At 51.7% G+C, this 18,423-nt stretch overlaps 1 long non-coding RNA gene across 1 annotated transcript; it reads right to left on the reverse strand.

The window, feature by feature from the left end:
• Window positions 1-2,030: 2,030 nt before the first annotated feature.
• On the reverse strand, window positions 2,031-18,084 carry LOC125612730. Its single transcript, XR_007343203.1, has 3 exons — window positions 17,922-18,084; window positions 2,943-3,106; window positions 2,031-2,659 (listed from the first exon to the last, which is right to left on the reverse strand). It is a non-coding gene; the product is annotated as an uncharacterized LOC125612730 (long non-coding RNA).
• Between the last annotated feature and the right edge of the window lie 339 nt (window positions 18,085-18,423).

The following is an 18,423-nucleotide window of genomic DNA, read 5'->3' on the forward strand; positions in this document are numbered from 1 at the left end:
GATGTCACCTCAGTGGTTACAACAGCGAAGAACAGAGAGCTGGTTCCACATGGCACAGCGGGGTACTGAGGAAACACCCACAGCATGGCCAGGTGGAGGGCTTCCACATGAAGGGCCCGGCCCTGAGGCATGCTCGGATTTTATAAACATTCCTAACTATGTGCTTTTAAAAAAGTACTAACATAGATCACACTAAAAGCCTAACTGCAGTGATCTCTGAGTAGTGGGACTGGGTCATTTAGGTTTTCTTCTTTACGCTTATCTGTATTTTCCAATTTTTCTCTGAGCATGTGATTCTTTCAGAGCCAGGGAAGAGGCCTGTCCTAATGCCGCAAGGGCCAGCCTCCCCTGACACTAGGGCTCCCTAGGATGTGACCCCTTATCTCCCAGCCATGAGAGGTTATAGGCCTGGGTGCCCTCCTCCCAGCAGGGCTCATCAGTATGCTTCTGCCCAGAACACTCTCCTAGGGATCGGGGGACCTCTGGCAGGGTCCCCCTGCCTGGTTCCAAATCCAGCTGACTGGCATGATGGTGACTCTTTCATGACTTCTGACCCAGATTCTCCTGCAAACCAGCCTCTCTGCCTGGCTATTTGAGAGTCACCCAGGCACAGGGTCTGGGAGAGAATCAAGCCCAGCTCCCATTGCCCAGTAGAGGCTGAGGCCACCCAGGACTGTGCCATTTCTGGGCACAGCCTGGTGACCCCAGTGGGCCTGTGCCACACAGCCTGGCTGAACAGCCCAGAAGGGAAGTCATGGAGGAAAGAAGGGGCTGGCCTCGGGTTCTAAAGAGGGGCCTAGTCCCTTGCATCTCACCCTCCATGCCCAAGGCAAGACCTGCTGGGGAGGAGAGCTGGTCGATCAAGGCAGTGGCCTAGATGGCCTTCTGGGCATTGGTGAAAGTACCAGAGGACAAGTTCTGCCAGACACCACACCCTCACCCTGCCACACATTTCTTTCAAAATTTGAGGTTCAGAGTCTGATATGGGGCCCTGGCTTGGCCATCCTGTGTCTGCTGGGAGGAATTCTGGGGAAATGACAAGCTCCCTAGGTTGAACCCCAATAGCTATCACCAGGTAAGGAGCTCCAAGAGCTGTGGGCAGCCCGCTCACTATCAAGGGCATGCTCAGCAGGGCAGGAGAACACTGCACCCCCTCGGAGGGATGCGGCCTGACCCATCCTTCCCTATGGAACCCCAGTGCCACAGCCACGGGCTGAGGGCCCAGCCTGCCTCCTCCCACTGGGGCAGGGCCTCTGACTGGAGCCAGGCACAGATCCAGGGCCCTGAGGAGGAGGCACCTTTAGGTCCCCAAATCAGGAACTGATCCCAGGTGTGGCCTGCCAGGAAGCCAGGGCTGGCAGGGACCTCAGGGCACCCAATGCTGTTATTTATTGGGTGCTATTTTGTCCTAAAGCAACATAAACCTGTCTCAGAGCCCCCACTCAACAATGTGATGCCATCGTGTTGGGTGATCCCTCTGGCATCGGACAAGAGCTCCAGGAAACTCAGGGATGGGTCTTGGGTCTCCAGGCCCCAGTGGCCCTCTCAGGAGTCTGTATTCAACCATGTGGTCCAGTAAGAGAGGGCAGTTCTGCCCAGGAAGCTGTGGCCTGGCTGTGGCCCAACAGCCACGCCCTCTGGAGACCGGAGGAGGGGTGTGGGAGTGGGGCACAGAACAGACAGAACCCTGCCCCGCCCGGCCTAGCCCACTGCTCTCCTCCACGTTGGCCCATGTCCAGCCTTAGGCACCTGCCAGACTGGGAATGAGAAGAAAGTGCCATCTTGATCACTCTCCTGGTACCTAGGTGCATGCAGAATGATCTGGAAGGGCCAGGAGGCTGCAGGGGAACAAAGACTGTCTTTATCACAACTCAAAACAATATTTCTGCATAGATCAAACATCTTATTACTCATGAAGTATTATTCTCTCTCTCTCTCTCTCTCTCTCTCTCTCCCCCCCCGCCCCGTACCAACCGAATAGCAGAAGATGAAATTATGAGTCATCTACTGGGCATCAGTTATGTACCAGGTTGAACAGAGCAAATGTAGAGTCTCCTCTTAATGTTGAGGCTATGAATTAGCAGACAAGCAGGAGGCCAAAAGTGAGTGGGAGGAGACAGACTTCCCAGGTGGACAGAATGTCTGTGGTCCTGTGATGGGCAGCTCAGCAGGTTGAGGTGAATGCGGCAGAACATGGGGACTCAAGGAGCAGCCACAGAGGAGGGGAAGAAGCCCGAAGGTAGCCAGCCAGCAGGGAGTCGGGCGAGGCTGTGTCTGAGGAGCTGGCGTTTCATTTTAAGTGTGTTGGGAGCCATTGAAGGCTTACTCCCCGATCAGGGAGGAACGTGACTACGTGAGCAATTTCAGTAGATTGTTGGGCATCTTGTTGCATGGAGAATGTGGAAGGGCATGAGAGGACGTGTGACCAGTTAAAGGACACCATTGCATTAATCCAGGAGCAGGAACTCACAATTCTTTTTTAAAAAAGAAAAATAAATAAATAAATAAGTAAAATGAATGACCCCACTTCTTACCAGGTGGAGCCTGAGACCCAAGGAGACAAAGACAGGAGATCAGTGTGCTCCCCCGAGTAAGTAGGAGAGCGGAGAAGCTGGCAACTGGAGTCTGAAGGTCCACGGTGACTGGCCACATTGCTTGCCTGTCCAGTGATTCAGAAAGATTGTTCAATCTTTCAAAGTCATGGTTTCTGTCTCTGAAAACTGTAAGGTAATTATTCCTGCCCTGCCCCACCCAGCTGTCATAAAGATGCATGAACTACAGCATGAGCATATATGGTGCTTAATTCAATAATTTTAGTTTATCACCATCACCACCACCACCACCATCACCATCATCACCAACATCACCATCATCTTCACCATCACCATCATCTTCACCATCACCATCACCACCACTATCATCATCATCATCCCCGTCATCACCATCCATCCTGCTCCTAGACTCCTTCAAATCCAGCATCCTCCCCTGGCTCCTCTCAGAAGAGCTCTGGGGTGTGGGTGGGCTGCTTATCCTCTCGGTCTCTGATCACTTTGCCAGGCTGTCTCACAAGTGTGGTCTCCTTTATTTAAAATGAATCGTGGGACCTCTGTTCAAAAAAGCAGGTGGAAAATATCATCAAAGTTACTAAAGTGCAAAGCTTTCTCCTTTCTTTTACAGCCTATCTTTCTCATCTTGTTGGGGTGTTTTTTATTTGCTATTTGATGCCATTTTAAGTAAAGAAAATTAAAATTTTTAATTACTAGCATGAATTTTACTATTCATCCTTACATTGTGCCATGCAGTTTTAAATGCAAATATAGGAACATTTAACTCATAAGTGGAATCATCAAAATTACATGGTTCATATTGTATAGTTTATATATGCAAATATATTTTTGTCCTCACCACAGCAGTGCAAACGCTACGCGGAAGCAACTCGACCATCTTCCGTTTTTAATCTCACTCCTTGAAAGAATCATCCTACCAACACTCGGCCTTCGCTTACTGATGAGTAAGGAAGAATTGAGAAGAAAAAAATGCACAGTTGACCTCTCTTCCTTTTCTTCTGTGTCATCAGTTTCGATGTAAGCAATTGGCCAACAGCGAAGCAGAGTAAGCACTCTTGTGTTTCTTCAAAGGTTTTTTTTGCTGCATTCATAACCAGTTCTGAGCGCCCACTCGCTCAGATGTGGATGTGATATATGCCCTCGTATTCTGTTGGAGTGTCGCTGAGCTCCCACATGTTGAGTCCTCCAGAATTTTGTGCTTAGGTGGCAATGAGAAGATGATATGCAAATAAGTTTACAAGAAGCAAGCCTGGTGTGCTCTGTGCGAATCTCCTGTGCTAATGTGCCTGCTCTGTGGCTCCATCCAACTTCACTGGTTTGAACATGAAATTATTAAAATTCCAAGCTGGTGGCAAAAGAGCATTAGACAAAGAATGGGTCCTTCTGACCACAGGGACTTGGTGCAGTGGCAGGTGCACGAAGCCCCCCCCACCAGTCTTTCCTGGCATGACGTGCTCCCGGGTTGCCCACCTCCCTGGCCAGCAGGAGGACCACTTGCAAGCCAGGTGACAGAAATGCTTCCAAACCGCATCTCCTGGACAATGTGAGGCTGCCATGGTCTCTGAGCCTGCGAGTGAGTGAGCAGACCGCCCAGAGCAAAGCTCGGGGAGCAGGCTTTACCCGCACAAGGTGATTGTGATTCCAGGCGAGCTTGAATGACACGAAATCCATTTTACTTGCAAAATCTGAACTGTGCTCAGTAACCCAGCAAACTCAGCACCAAAACGTGTTTCTCTGAGCAGCTGCTGGGACCATTGCTGCTGCAGCCAAGGCTGGCTGTGCTCAGCAAGTCAAAGTCCCCTCCACGCACATAATCAGAACTTCTGGGCATCACCGCCTGTGCTGGGACAACCAGCCATCCCTTTCTGCAGATCCTAGAACTGGCAGTTGACAATGGGTGTCTTTGGCAATGGCTTTTCTGCCTAGCTGTTCTTTCCCTGTCCCCATTTCCTCTGAAGCAGGCCCTCTCCTCAGGCCAGAGTTCAGCAGAGGTGTGACTTTGCCTCATAAACCCTTTCTCATCTGGAGAAGGTGTCGGAACCGTCCCACATTCTTGTTTAGGAAAGCAATTTCCCGCTCTCTTCTGGGCCAAGAAGCAGACGGCCCCCAGGCCTGGGCCATGACATTCAGCTCAGGTTGCACAACCCAGGGTGTACAGAGAGGGCAGAACGGAGAGGCCTCGCACTGAGACCCAGGGCCCAGCTTTCCACCACGGCCAGGGAACCGGCTTCAATACTGATGCTGGGGAAGCTGCCAAGCCTGGAGGAGCTTCCCAACAGCAAGCCAGTGACCACCCCAGCGGGGCAGCGCATAAACACCACCCTTCAGTTCCACTTTTGACCCTCACAGGCACCCTGCCACATGGGTGTCGTGACCCCACCAAACAGTCCTGCTCCTGTGTGGGGCTTAGAAAGGTAAGTTATGAAGAGTCATTGTCCCAGCTGCACATGGGACAAAATTGAGGCTTGGAGAGGTAAGCTCAAGGTCACTAAGGTTCACACCCATGTTGGAGTAACACCTAGATCCATGGCTGCAAATAGACAAGCTAGAGCCTACAACAGGGCTTGGGACAATGACATGGACAGCTGCCACTCACAGAGGGCATCTCATGGGCCACTGGGAGGAGTCAGAGAGGCAAGGGGCAATGTTGGTGAGGGGCTCCAGCCTGTTCACTCCATCCAGGACTCCTCAGGGCCTGAACATAGAGGAGTTTAGTCGGTGTAATGATGGATGGATGGATGGAGGGTGGGAGGGAGGGAGACTCCACACCCTTGTGTCCAAATGGAGCAGGACTTGAACTCTGCTTCCTCCTATTCTTTCTATGGAAACTAGTTGTCCCTGCTGTGTCATCAGCCTCTTGGGCAATGACACTGGTGCACAGGCTTGCACATTTACCCTCAGGCTAGAAAGATGTCTATTTCCAAGACTTGCCTCAGACTCCACACATCCTGGCCCTGCCCAGCTGTCACACACACACACACACACACACACACACCTCTGTTTCTATGATGGCCCCTCTACCAGTATCACCCCTTCCTCTTCCTTCAGCCCTCAGGTCTTGTCTACTCGTCCATCCCAGCCTGTAGCACTCAGCTTTGCATGGCTGGGACAAAAGTACCTGACAAGACTCAACAACCTACGGCTCACAGTTTCAGAGCTTCAGTCCATGGTCAACCAGCTCATTGCTTTGAACCCACTTTTCTACTCATGGTGGCCGGGAAACAGGGGGTGGGGAGTCTCAAGGCAGAGGAACCCTTTTGAGGCCCACTCCAAGTGACCCACCACCTCCAGCCCCTCCCCCTGCCTATAGTTGCCGCGCAGTTAGCCACTAAGATGGGCTGCTTGGGTTATAGCTCTCACAATCCAAACTTTCTGGACTCTCTGCATATTCCTGCGTTAACACAGTAACTTTTGGGGAACACTTCATGTCCATTCTCAGCCTGTCTTGAAACCCCAGGCCCCTTCCTCTCACGATGCTGTTCCCAGACTTTAGAACCATGAGGATCCTGGTCCCAGCTCAGTCACTGTGCCCCTAGCTCTGAGCACCAGATCCCCATGTGATGGTGACGTGCCCTCCCTGTGTTGGAGGTGGTGGGCATCTCACGAAGCAGACATGGACTCAGGATTAGTGATGGTGCCCTGGTTGGTTCCGTTTTGGCCATGATATTTCACCAATTTAAGGGAAGCTATCGCAGCCAACATTTACACGTTTTATATCATACACATGTGTTCCAAAAGAAGAATTGTAACAAAGCTGATTAAGAAACAACAACAAGAAACAAAATGTCATGCTTCTTCATGCCTTAACCCAGACCTCCAGCTTTTGAAGCTTTGAAAGAATTGCATCATTAGCCACAAAGTGTGCAGACAGAGACACTGGGAAAAAATTAAAGAAAACCCCTAAAAACTAAAGGAAAGCTCAATTTCTTAAACGATCAGACCTCAATCTGAAAACACCTTTATAGAAAGGTGTTTTATATATGTATATATATATATACTGACCTAAAAGAAGACTCCTTTGATGGAACTCCTATTTTAATTAGAAAAAATTATGTGCTGTCCCGGAAGGACACGAAACTGAGGAAGCCTGTCCCTTTGCAGCACCTTAATTTAATGCACCATTCCCCAAAATCACAAATAAAGATCTCCGTTGGATGAGTTTCATCTTGTAAAAATATTTATTGTAGAAAAGTGCTCTGAAAGTAGGCGACAAGTTCCTTGGAAAATGTCTAAGCTGTGCGTTTCCCATTTCCATGCCAGAACGTCTGTGCTGAGAAGACCCTCCCCCTGCCCTGAGCTGACCAGGTACCTCCACAACTGTATGGAGAGTACTTTCCCAATTACAAACATTATGATCCACAATGAAGAGTAGACTGAAGAGGTCAATGATTTCAAATTTACTAACCACAAATGTTTCTTTAAGGAAGATTATGGGGTAAGTGTTAGGGTCCCTCATTAGTTGGAAAGGGTAACAACCTACAGGCTGAATCCAACTCTGACACAGAACTGGAACACGACAGGGAAGGGAAACTATGTGGCTTTTAAGATATATGGCGGCAGTGTATTTGCAGCTGTGGAAGCAGGACTGTAATAATTCTTTCAGGTTTTTGCTTAATGGTCATCTTTTTAATGAACCCTTCTTTGTATTTTCAAGAAGAAAAGTCCCTGTTACTCTCTATCATTGTTCCAGTTTGTTTCTTTCCTAACATTGTTATTACAAGCTGCAATTATATATTTTCCTTTGTTTTCTTGTTTGATCTTTGTCTTTCTCCTAGAGACCACAATTGTGCCTCCTTAGTTTATCTTTGTATCTCCAGAACTTAGAAATGCTTGGAACACAGAGCTCTTATTAAATATCTGTTTGAAAAAAAAGAAGATTATAGAAAAATTTATTGTAAAAATAACAAATGATGACATCATATTGAGGAAAATTTTTTACACCGTTGACACCACATTAGAGATAGGTATGGATTGAAATACATGAGTTTTCTGTGTTCTTTTTAATATTCAGATAATCAGACTAAAGGGGTGTATTTAAATTTTACTTTATTGTACAGGACTATGTGCTACTTTTGCCTTAGAAAGAATTTTTGATGTTAAAAATGGCCTTTACAAGAACCATTTATAGAACCAATATAATAAAAATCAACTTATTAATCAAGAAAATAAATTTTTCAGAGGAGAGGGTGAGGGGCCCTGGTAGAGAAGAGTGATCATGTGATCATTCATGCTGCATGCACATATGGAAATATCACACTGAATCCCAAAATATGTACGATTAATATGTGTTAATAACAAATAAAAGATTAAATTTTAAAAAGATTTCCAAAACATATCAATTTTTAATTTATATCTTCGAGTCTCTTTATCCTCAGAAGTGCCCTGGTTTTGTTAATAAAATATGTCACCCTGGAATATTCCTTTTCTTTTGCTACAGAACAAATTACCCCAACACTTAACAGTTGAAACAACCAATATTTACTACCCCTCAGTACAGCCAAGATACCCCGTGGACCAAGAATCCAGATGTGAGGTTGGGGACAGAGTCCAGGGTGGAGCACAGGGTCCCCGGCTCAATCCCAGCACCACACACACAAAGAAGGGTCCCGACGAGGCTTCACTGGGTGCCTCTGGCCCAGGCTCTCCCAGGAGCCCACAGGAGATCCGTCCACCAGGACTGCGCGACTCGGGGCCCCACTGGGCTGGAAACCTGCCCCTACACTCACGCATGGCTGCTGGCAGGCTAGATCAGCTTCCAAGCTTGTTGGCACGGATTCCAGCTCTGTCTGTCCCCGGGGCTGCTCTAACAAATACCACAGACCAGGCATCTCGACCAGCGGGCATCCGCGGTCTCACCTCTCAGGCTGGACGTCTGAGACAGGGCACCTGAAGGGCCAGTTCTTCTGAAGCCACTCTCCTTGGCTCATGGATGGCCATCTAGTCTCTGTCCCTGCCTGTGTCCTGGGGCCCCACGTGGATTAGCAGGTGCACAATTCAGGGCACAAGGTCTCTCCACTTGGGCATCCTCACAGTGTGGCAGCTTGTGACTCAAGGTCAAAGAAACAGAGAGGGAACCAGGACGGTATTGCAATTGAAGCTTGGGCGCCATACCCCACCCTTTCTGCCGCGTTCTGTGATATGAAGAGAACCAAGAGGTCCAGACCATCCTCAAGGGGGGGGGGGAGCAGGAGCTTCCCTGTTGGCAGCTGCCGGCCACTCGCGGTCACCATGCTGCCTGTCCACGAGAGGCAGTGCTGGCTCTGGAGGGCAGCTGATCCTCCCCACAGCAGTGGGGCTGAGAGGCCTCCATGAGGAACCCAGAGCTGCTCTGCTAGCAAGGAGCTCAGGGCAGTAGAGGAGGAAGATGGTGGGGAAGAAGGTCAGCAGAGAAGGAAGTGTCCTCTTCCTTGGGGCTGGACCACAGAGTCCATCCACCCCTGCATATTCTCTCTCTCTCTCTCTCTCTCTCTCTCTCTCTCTCTCTCTCTCACACACACACACACACACACACACACACACACGCTGCTCCATCTACCACCCCGTCGTGCTGGAGCAGGGGGTGGGTTGCCAAGTGACCAAGGGGGACACCCAGAGCTGGGATGTGAGATGGGGTTTATTGAGAAATGCTGTGGGAGAGGTCAGGGGTGATGGGCTGGACAGGTGACTCTGATGCACGCAGAGCCTCTGGTCCCTCACCCCACTTTGTTCAGGGGTGGTCGCCTGAAAGAGCCCTTCCCTCCCCATGGTGCGCTGGTTCACACCAGTTGCTGCAGGGAGGAGCTCATGGGTCAGGTCACAGAGTCAGCACTGGACTAGTGTACTCTGTCCCACAGTACAACAGCACCCCAAGGAACAGGTGTCCTCCCATGTGTATAAGAAAGTAGCTTTCTGCAGGGGCACTAACTTGCCCTAATTCCAAGCATGCATACAAGAGGGTCCAGGTGCCAGTTGATCAGGGCCACCCTGGCCTGGGCCTGCTTATTCCCTGACTAGGCCGGGTTCCTGGGAACTAAAGGAGTGTTCCTCCTTTTGTTTAAAGATGAGACCTGTGCACTCACATGGGCACACTTCACAGCCCCCGGCACACTCCCCAAACCTGGTGGGTAGCCAGGTCTCCATCACAGTGACCTCACTGATGAAGCATGTAGTTGGGGGAAACTGGGTTTTGGGGATCCTTCTCCTGGTCCGTCATTCCAGTTGTTTGACATCAGCTCATGGATGCTCACTGTGCGTGAGCCACCTCCGCACTCATGCTCCTCAGACTAGAGAAACGCTGTTCCCCACCCCACAACCGCACCTGAGGGACAGCTTGCAGGGGTTTTAATGAAATAGCATTTTTAAGTCAGAGAGTGTCTTGAGTCCCTACACTTTCTTTACTCAAGCACTTGGGAGAGGGGAGAGCAGAAAAGCTTCTCTCCACACAAAGCACCTCTCCACATTTAGGGTCCTTTTGAGAAAATGGAAAACTTTTGAAAAAATGGTGCATGGCCCAGTGTCCACCCAGGCTATGAGGCTGCAGCCTGCATGGCACTCCTGAACAGGAAGGAGCGCAGGGCACAGAGCTCTCCAGGCCTGAGGTCCTGGTTGAATCAATTGCACTGGATTCCAAAAGAATGTCCAACGACCCTGCGTTCTTTCATATGAGTTAAAAGAAGAGGAAGCCATTTTCATCCACAAAATGAATGCAGAGAACCCAGCTCAGAGTCTGGAGAGAAGGAACGGTCAGTGGGCGTTGGGATTGGCTTTGGTGTGGAGCTTTCAGGTGGGAGGGGATACACTGCTTTGCAGGAAGCTGGTGTCCTTGATCATTCAATGCCCCTGCCAGGGCCCCTCAGAGGGGCACTGCCAAGGCCAGTGTGGACACAGAAGGCTGGCATTCTGAGATAGCTCCATGATCCCTTGGACAAGGGACGATTTCCATCATGCTGCAGACTGGGGCATAAGAAATCCCAGTGCAAACACAGCAATACTGGAAACACAGAGTCCTGCCCTCCACACCACCTCCAAGCCAGTCCCCAGTGGATTTTCATTTACAACAGGAAGGCGCTAAGCCTGCCATTTCCCATTAGAATTCTATTCTTTATTTTGATTCCAAATTATTCTTCATGTATCACCTTTTCCTTGAGCCATTTCCTCCCTGCAAGGAAACCTTGACACCCCAAGCAGCTCTTAGAACTAAATTAATTATAAAAGCATATTCATGTCATCTGTATAGCCATGAAATTAATTTATTCAATATATCCAAAAGGAAGCCATCAATTATGACCAGGGACTATAGCATTTTGTGTTACAGCATTTACGCTTCTTACGAATTTTAATATTTCCCCAGCAAGAATTACCATCAATATCGCCTGCTGTGGAGACTTGATTTATGAATTAAGTGTCGCTTCTGGTTGTCACTAGTGTTCAAATTCAGAATGTTTTATTCTTATCAAAAATGTATTCTGGGTATTTATCCCTGTATGAAAAATAAAGATGGCCCTTCCCTTAGGGGCGCCCTCTGCCCACCGCGAGTGGAGTATCTGCTGGGATATGGCTGTGGTCAGGATAAGTGAAGGCTTGATCTCCAGATGGCAGTGTTGGGGAGTCCTGTGGATGTTTGGGAGGTGGTGCCCGAGGGAGGTCCTTAAGTCATTGGAAGTGTGCCCTCAAAAAGGGATCGTGGGACCCCAATCACTCAGTCTCTCGTGTTTCCTGGCTCAGGATGTGACTGCTCACTCCAACATGGGTTCCCGCCATTGCCATCTGCTGCCCTCATCAGAGGTCAAACAATGGGACCAACTGAGCTTAGACTTTAACATCCAAACTGTGAGCTAAATACCACTTTTCACTTTATAAGGTCATTGCCTCAAGTATTTTGTTACAGTAACATGAAGCTAATACACACATATACAATTTCTGGGTAGTGCTTCCCAGCTTAAATTTCTAAAGATACATTATAAGCTCAGTACATGAGCAATCTGTCTACACTCTGATGCCAAAATCTGACTGTCTCTGGGCCTCAAGTGGTGCAGTGCCATAATGAGTAAAGGCTGGTCTTCACTTACACTTCTCCAAGGCCAGCAGAGGACATCCAATGCCTTGTCTGTAGCATTCTGAGTAAATCCTTTTCCCACCTGATTCCTCCTCTAAGTTACCCACAGGACCCACAAACTAACCAGGAATCCCTTCTCATGTGTTCTTCAAAACTCCCCCCAAGAGAATGTATTCAAAATGTCCCTGACAAATACCTTACAGCCAAACTATGGAAGAAATGCCTTTGGACCTATTTTTAAGAGGCAGGCATTCCATAGGACAGCAGGTGACACACAGCTCAGAACCTTACAAAAGAGGAGACCCAGAGGGTCACCAAGCTCGCAATAAGGCGCTCCGCTTCAGGAGTCATGAGGGCCATGCAAATTAAAACCAGAATGAAGTCAGAACACCCCACTAGCTGGCTAAAGGAATCAGAAAACACCCCGTGTTGGCTAGGAGGTAGAGCCCCCAGAACTTTCCAGTTGCCGCTGGCTTCATATAAACTGGTACCATTTGGAATCCTGCTCATCACATGCACTACCCTGAACACATGGATGCCCAATGATTCAGAAACTCCACTGCTAGGTAAAGACCCCAGAGAAACACGGCCATATGTTCACCCAAACACACCGACGAGAATGTTGTGACAGCTTTATTCCAAAAAGCTCCAGACTGGAAACTAAAAAGTGTCCATTGACTGGAAAATGGAACAGGATTGCCAGACAAAACAAAGGATGCCCGCCCAATTAAATTAGAATGTCAGACAAATGACCATTGTGCTTTTAGTGCACGTCTGTCCCATACAGCACATTATCCAAAATGAACTACTGCTGTGGATGGGTCTCGCAGGTATAATGGTAGGCAAAGGAGCCAGAAATGTAATGCAAATTGTGCGAGTCCCTTTACTGTGTGTGAGATTCAAAAGCACGAAACCCAGCCCTGCGGTTAAAACTCAGGACGGTGGAAGTCCCTGGAAGGGGATGTGAGGAGCATTTGGAGAACCTGGAACATTGTGCTTCCTGATCGGGGTGCTGGTGGCATTGCTCTCTTTGTGACAATTCACCAGCTGAACACTCAGGATATGGCCTTTGTAACCGTGGCAGGTGATTCCACTACAAAGCGTCCGTGGCCCACCGGAATCTCACATTAAGGGGACCGCCTGGATTTTGTCTGACAACTCTACTCCATTAACAGGGGACCAGCACCTGCAGCTGTGGCTCATCCTCCTGTTAATGAATTCTTTGCCATCAACATATGTCATAAAAATTACAAACAATGTTTCCTCGGGGTGCAGCTGATTGCCTATAAAGGGGGGAGAAATGTGAGTGGGCAAAGTTGGGATTTCAGTGGGTATGCAGAGGTCCCAGAGGGATAGGGGCCTGCAAATGTCACCTAGCAATGATTCCTGTGACCCAGAAAAAAAAAAAAACGTCTTTCAAAATCCAGAGATCGGACCCATTCCTGCACCCTTAGGATTTACATCCTGAGGTGCCCTCAAACTTGACCTGTGCGGATTGCACTAAGAGTGACTGTGGTGCATCTGCCGCCCAGCCCTCTCATCTGGAAACTGGCTGCACCCCCATCAAGGTGGAGTCCATTTCCTTTCCCTCCCCTTGAACCTGGTGGGGAGAAGACGGCTTTGGGGGTACAACGTAGCAGAGGTGATGCAAAGTGACCACAAGGCTAGGTCCTGCGAGGCAGCCGTCCCCCACCTGGTCAGGCTGTGCCGCAGTCGGTGGAGCCTGGGCCTCCACTGAAGCCCAGCTACCAGGAAGCACCTGGCCACGCGGAGAAGACCAACAGGCCTTGCTGGGACACCAGCTCACAGGTGATGCCAACTGGCAGACGTGAGGGAAGAGCCCTCCAGGGGATTCCAGCCCCCAGACATCAACACTCCACGTCATCAGTCCCAAGACTTCCCAACAAAGCCCTGGTCACCACAGAGCAGTGGCATGTAGCTCTTTCAGGCTGTGGCCAGATCCCTCACCCACATCCATGTGCAAGATAAAATGGCTACTTCAGTAAGTGGTTGGGGCAGCTCATTACAGCAACAGTAACTGAAACATGTGCTCTCCTTCTGATCTAAGTGTCCCCCAAAGCCCATGTGTTGAAGGTTTGCTTCCCAGGGTGGGGTCTTGGGAAGGGGAGAGCCTCTCGGAGGAGTTTGATAGCAGGTCTTGGGTCATTAGAGCTGTGCCCTTGAAGGGGACTGAGGACCCTGGTTCCTCGCTCTCCTTGCTTTCTGGCCATGAGGCGAGCAGTTTTGCTCGGACCCAAGCTCCCTGTGGACCTCGGACCACCCCCTCCCATTGGGCCTGGGTGCCAAGGGGGACTGACATGCTTTCCAAGGCTGCAGCCCCAAGCCAGGCTTCTAGAGGATCTTCTCTCTCTCTCTCTCTCTCTCTCTCTCACACACACACACGCTCCTCCCAACCCCACCCAGTGGATGCACCACGTCACTCACATATGAAGATGCCCCCCTCTGGGAAGTGCCACCCCCCTCATGGGCAGGCCTTGTTCACTCACCGTCCCAAACAGAAAGATGGCAAAAAGTGGCGAGCCCCACCCGCCCGTGAGACTGGGGGCCAGAGTGGAGCCAAGTTCCAGGAATAAAGGGAGACCTGGAAACCCAAGAAGCCCAGCCAAAAAGAACAGGAAATTCACACGGACACCAAGGGGCTAAGGAAGGTTGTGTTGCTGTTTGGGAGTTTTTTGGTTTGTTTGGGGCACCAGGGATGGAACCCAGGGGTGCTCAACCACTGAACCACATCCCAACACTTTTTGCTTTTTATTTTGAGACAGGGCCTTGCTAAGTCGCTGATGCTGGCTTTGAACTTGCCAGCCACCTGCCTCAGCCTCCCGAGTCGCGGGGACTAGAGGCCTGCAGCTGTTCACTTGTTGAGAAACAAGGTCTCACTAAGTTGCCCAGGCTGGTCTCGAACCCCTGGGCCCGGGGATCCTCTCCCACAGCCTCCTGAGCAGCTGGGACTGTAGGTGAAGGAAGCTTTCTAAGCACCAGTGTGATGGTCAGAGGTACAGAGGGGCTTTCAGGCCTGTCCCCTGGGGAGCATGGTGGAGGGAGAGGTTTGTCACAGTGACTAGTTCCCTGGGGAGAACGGTGGGGCCCCAACAGGCCACGGCTACAGAAAAGGAGAGGATGGAGGCCCCAGAGGACACTTCCAGGGTGGCGTCAGCAGGCCCTGGCAGCTGACTAGATGCAGCGCAGAGAGGCCTTGGGCATGCCCAGCAGGTGGGGGACGGGTGCTGACAACCCAGCCGGGGTGCAGGAGGAGGGACAGGCTTGGGAACAAGCTGGTCCAGGCTGTTCAGTCTGTCTGTGCTGCAGCCATGAAGGAAACAGCTCTCGCTGGAGGGTCAGGCCCACCCCCACCCTGCAGCAGGGGCCAGCAGGGGCCAGCAGGGACAGTGTGACATGGCTGCTGATGAACCAGGAGACCTGGTGAGAGGGCAGGGCCAGGTCTGCCTGGGAGCCCTGAGGTCCTCATGGAATTGGGGTGCACATGACATCACCTCCACCCCCTCCGGTTGGCTGTCTTGCTTGGCTTTTGTCCTCCAGGCCTAAGCCCCTGGTGTGCTGGCCTGTCACTTGCTGTTCCTCACAGTCTACCACAAAGCTCTCCAAGTCTCACCCCGTCCCTCCAGCAGTGACCCAAGCCTGTCCTCTCCTTTCCTGCCCAGCTTGGACCCGCAGGCCGTGCACAACATCTACACCCTGTCCCCGTGGAGGGTGAGCCCGGCACAGATCCATGAGAGGGATTATTTTTGAACCTGTTTACGAGGCAGATTTCTCACAAGCACAGAAAGGCGCAGCACACCCTGTAGATGTTTTAAAAGCAACACGAAAACAACAGTTCAGCACTTTCCTCGCCTCTTCGCCCTACACTTTAGACTGCAGAGTGCCTCCCTCCCCAAACCAGCGTTGGTGCCAGGCCTCGGGGACAGGTGGCATGGGTTGAGCTGCCATGGCATTCTGGGGACCCTAGAGATTCAGTGTGTCCTGAGCCAGCTGGCCGTGGTAGGCCCAGGACATTCCAAAGAGAGGGGCAGAGCCCTGGACCCCAGGAAGGGCCATTTATCCACCAGAACCCACCTGGACCCCAGGAAGGGCCATTTATCCACCTTGGGGTCAACAGACTTGGGCACTATCTCCTCTACGTCCTGCTGTCCCCTCCTGGGCTCCCTGTCTGCACAGGCTGGAAGAGGGAAGGAAGGCCTTTCACACTGCCGTCTTCCCTTCCTCACTGTCCCTCTGTCCCCAGGTCCTGAGGCTCTGCCCTCTTAGGGCTTCTCCCCTTCCACACACTCCATCCTCTTCCATATCTAGCGTTTCCTGCTCCACTGGAAGGACCTGCATAAAGCAATGCGTGTCCGTCATGCTCTCCCCAAGAGCCCCCACCGCCTGCACAGTTAGCCCACCTCTTCAGCCTTGCAAGTTCTGGCCCCACTACCCCAGGTCCTCACACCCCTCTCCTGGGCCTCAGCTCTCGTCTCTGCTCAGGGGGGCTCCCTCTCCTCTCCTTAGCAGCTCTGACGCGTCCTCCGCCTGGCCACACTCTAATTCTCCCCTGATCCCTGAGGAAACAGCCCTCAGGTCCCCGTCCTTTCCTGCTACTCTGAGGCGTCACCCACTTGAGCCCAGCTCTCACGCCTTTGCCTTTTTCCTCCTACCCTGTTCCCCCAAGGAAGGAGGGGCCACTGGTCTTCATCTCTGAAGCCCCCTGGACAGTCAAGGCCATGCTACCTGTGACCACAGATCCACCCAGAATCTCAGTAGCAGCTTCCGTCTCAGGGCATGCGCAGCATCTGCTCCTGGTGGGGAAGCCTTCCCCGAACTCTCCGGCACCCGGCTCCAGCGATCCTGCCCCACGTGGCCTTTGGCGTGCTCTCTGAGGGACAGCACACCCATGTTTTAACCATGTTGCCTATGACGTGTGTCTTTCCATTCACATCTATTAGCAAGAACTCGCCACACAGCCTCTCCCTGGGCAGTGGGAGATGCGGCCACTGGGTGGGGACCCACTGCCCATAATAGGGCTGCCCTGCACAAGGGGACCTTCGCCCATGCCCAGGAGCAGGAGCAAATGAGGCCCCTAAGGGTGTTGACCTGAATGCACCCAGGGGTGGAGGAAAGGGGGGAAGAAGAGGACAGAGGGGAAGGATCCCCTTAACATTTACTGAGCACCTAATACCTGCCAGGTGCAGAGCAAGGCACCACACTAGAACCACATGGTGTGAGAGAGGGGACCCTGACTTGAAGCCAGACAGGCCAGGTTCGATTTCAGTCTCCAGGTGTAGGTGAGTCCACGGCCTTTCCCACGGCCTTGTCTGACTTCTCCACAAAATGAAAGCATGCCTACCCCCAGGACCCAGCACACAGGAAGTACTCGAGGGCAGGGAAGTACTGTTTTGGAGCTTAAGTATCCCTATGATAGGGAAACTGAATCACAAGTTGCCTGGGCCACTTGCCCAGTTAATAGGTCGCCTGGTCAGAATACACCCCCAATCTACCCTCTCACCAAGAGTGCACACAGCTCCCCAGGGCACCCCGAGTCATCCTCCAGCTGGGACCTTGTTGACGCGCAAAGAGCTGGGTCCCCTCCTGAACTTGTGGCTCCCTCCTTCGTCTGATCTCTCGCCTGCAAAGTCCTACAGTATGGGCCTGATGCTGCCACCTCCACCCACACGCTCTTGCAGGAGATCTGCTAGCAGTTCATAAAAACCCACCATCTTCTTCTGCCCAGCCTTCTAGCGTACACCCTTCATTGCCTGCCCCAAGTGCCCCACCTTCCCCTGTGACCCTATCCGAGATTTGGGGGCCATTGGTCCCTTCTGCATACACCATCTTTCAGAGCCAAAACTGCAGACAAAAAGTCTCCCAGCTGCCCCCTTCAAATCCTTCCTTCAGGTTGATGCCACAGATGAGCCACAAGGGGCACAGAGACACCCCCCCATACTACAAAGAAAGCAAATCAAAGCCCATGTCACCAAGAGCCAGCCTCACATCTACCCTGCAGGATTCCAGGGGTCCCTCCATGTACTTCCATGGAGGGAGAGGCATGGTGGGCTCCTCAGACACAGGGATGCAGACCTGACCCAGCAGCAAGCTCAGAGCAGCAGGTCCAGAGGCAGCAAGTAGGTCCCAGCCCTGCAGCTGGCAGCTTCCTAAGTACTGCCCATGATCAAAAGAGAAGTATCGGTCCCCTCCCCTGCACCAGGCCCACTGCAGGCCTTAAGCTTCAAGGATCTGCGGAGGAGATGAAAATGCAGAAGGCACATGTCCCTGCCTGGAAGAGGACCTGCCACCCAAAACCTGCTTACCTCCCTGGCAGCTGGCCTCGTTGGTGTGCCGGTTAGTGGACAGCTTCTGGCACAGCTGAGCTCGCAGGTTGCGGGGTGTGCAGAGAAGGTCTCGCCCACTGCTCCCCTTCCTGGGTACACCTTGCCTGTGTTTGATCCTCGGCCAGCAAGGCTGGGCCTGGGCAGGAACCATGGGCAGGAGGCCAGGCCAGACTGGGTGCCTGTAGCGGCACACCTCCTGCCAGGCCCTGCAGCTGGTTAATGTTTGATACTGTGTCGTCTTTCATCTGCAGAAACGCGCCCAGTGGGGCTGAGGCGAGTTCAATCACCCGAGCACAGGAGGGAGATGCACCTCAGTGCTCTTCATCTGCACCCGGGCTGCTGGCAGGTGCAGTCCTGCCAAGGAACAGGCGCCCCCCAGCCGCCCCATGGAACGCCCAGCTTAGCTCTCCCAGCCCTAGCCTCAGTCCCTCCACCATGCTGTATGAGGGGGGACATCTGTCGTCTTCAGGTTCCCAGGTGT

Source organism: Marmota marmota, unplaced genomic scaffold (genome assembly GCF_001458135.2).
Source record: "Marmota marmota marmota unplaced genomic scaffold, marMar, whole genome shotgun sequence".
Lineage (NCBI taxonomy): Eukaryota > Metazoa > Chordata > Mammalia > Rodentia > Sciuridae > Marmota > Marmota marmota.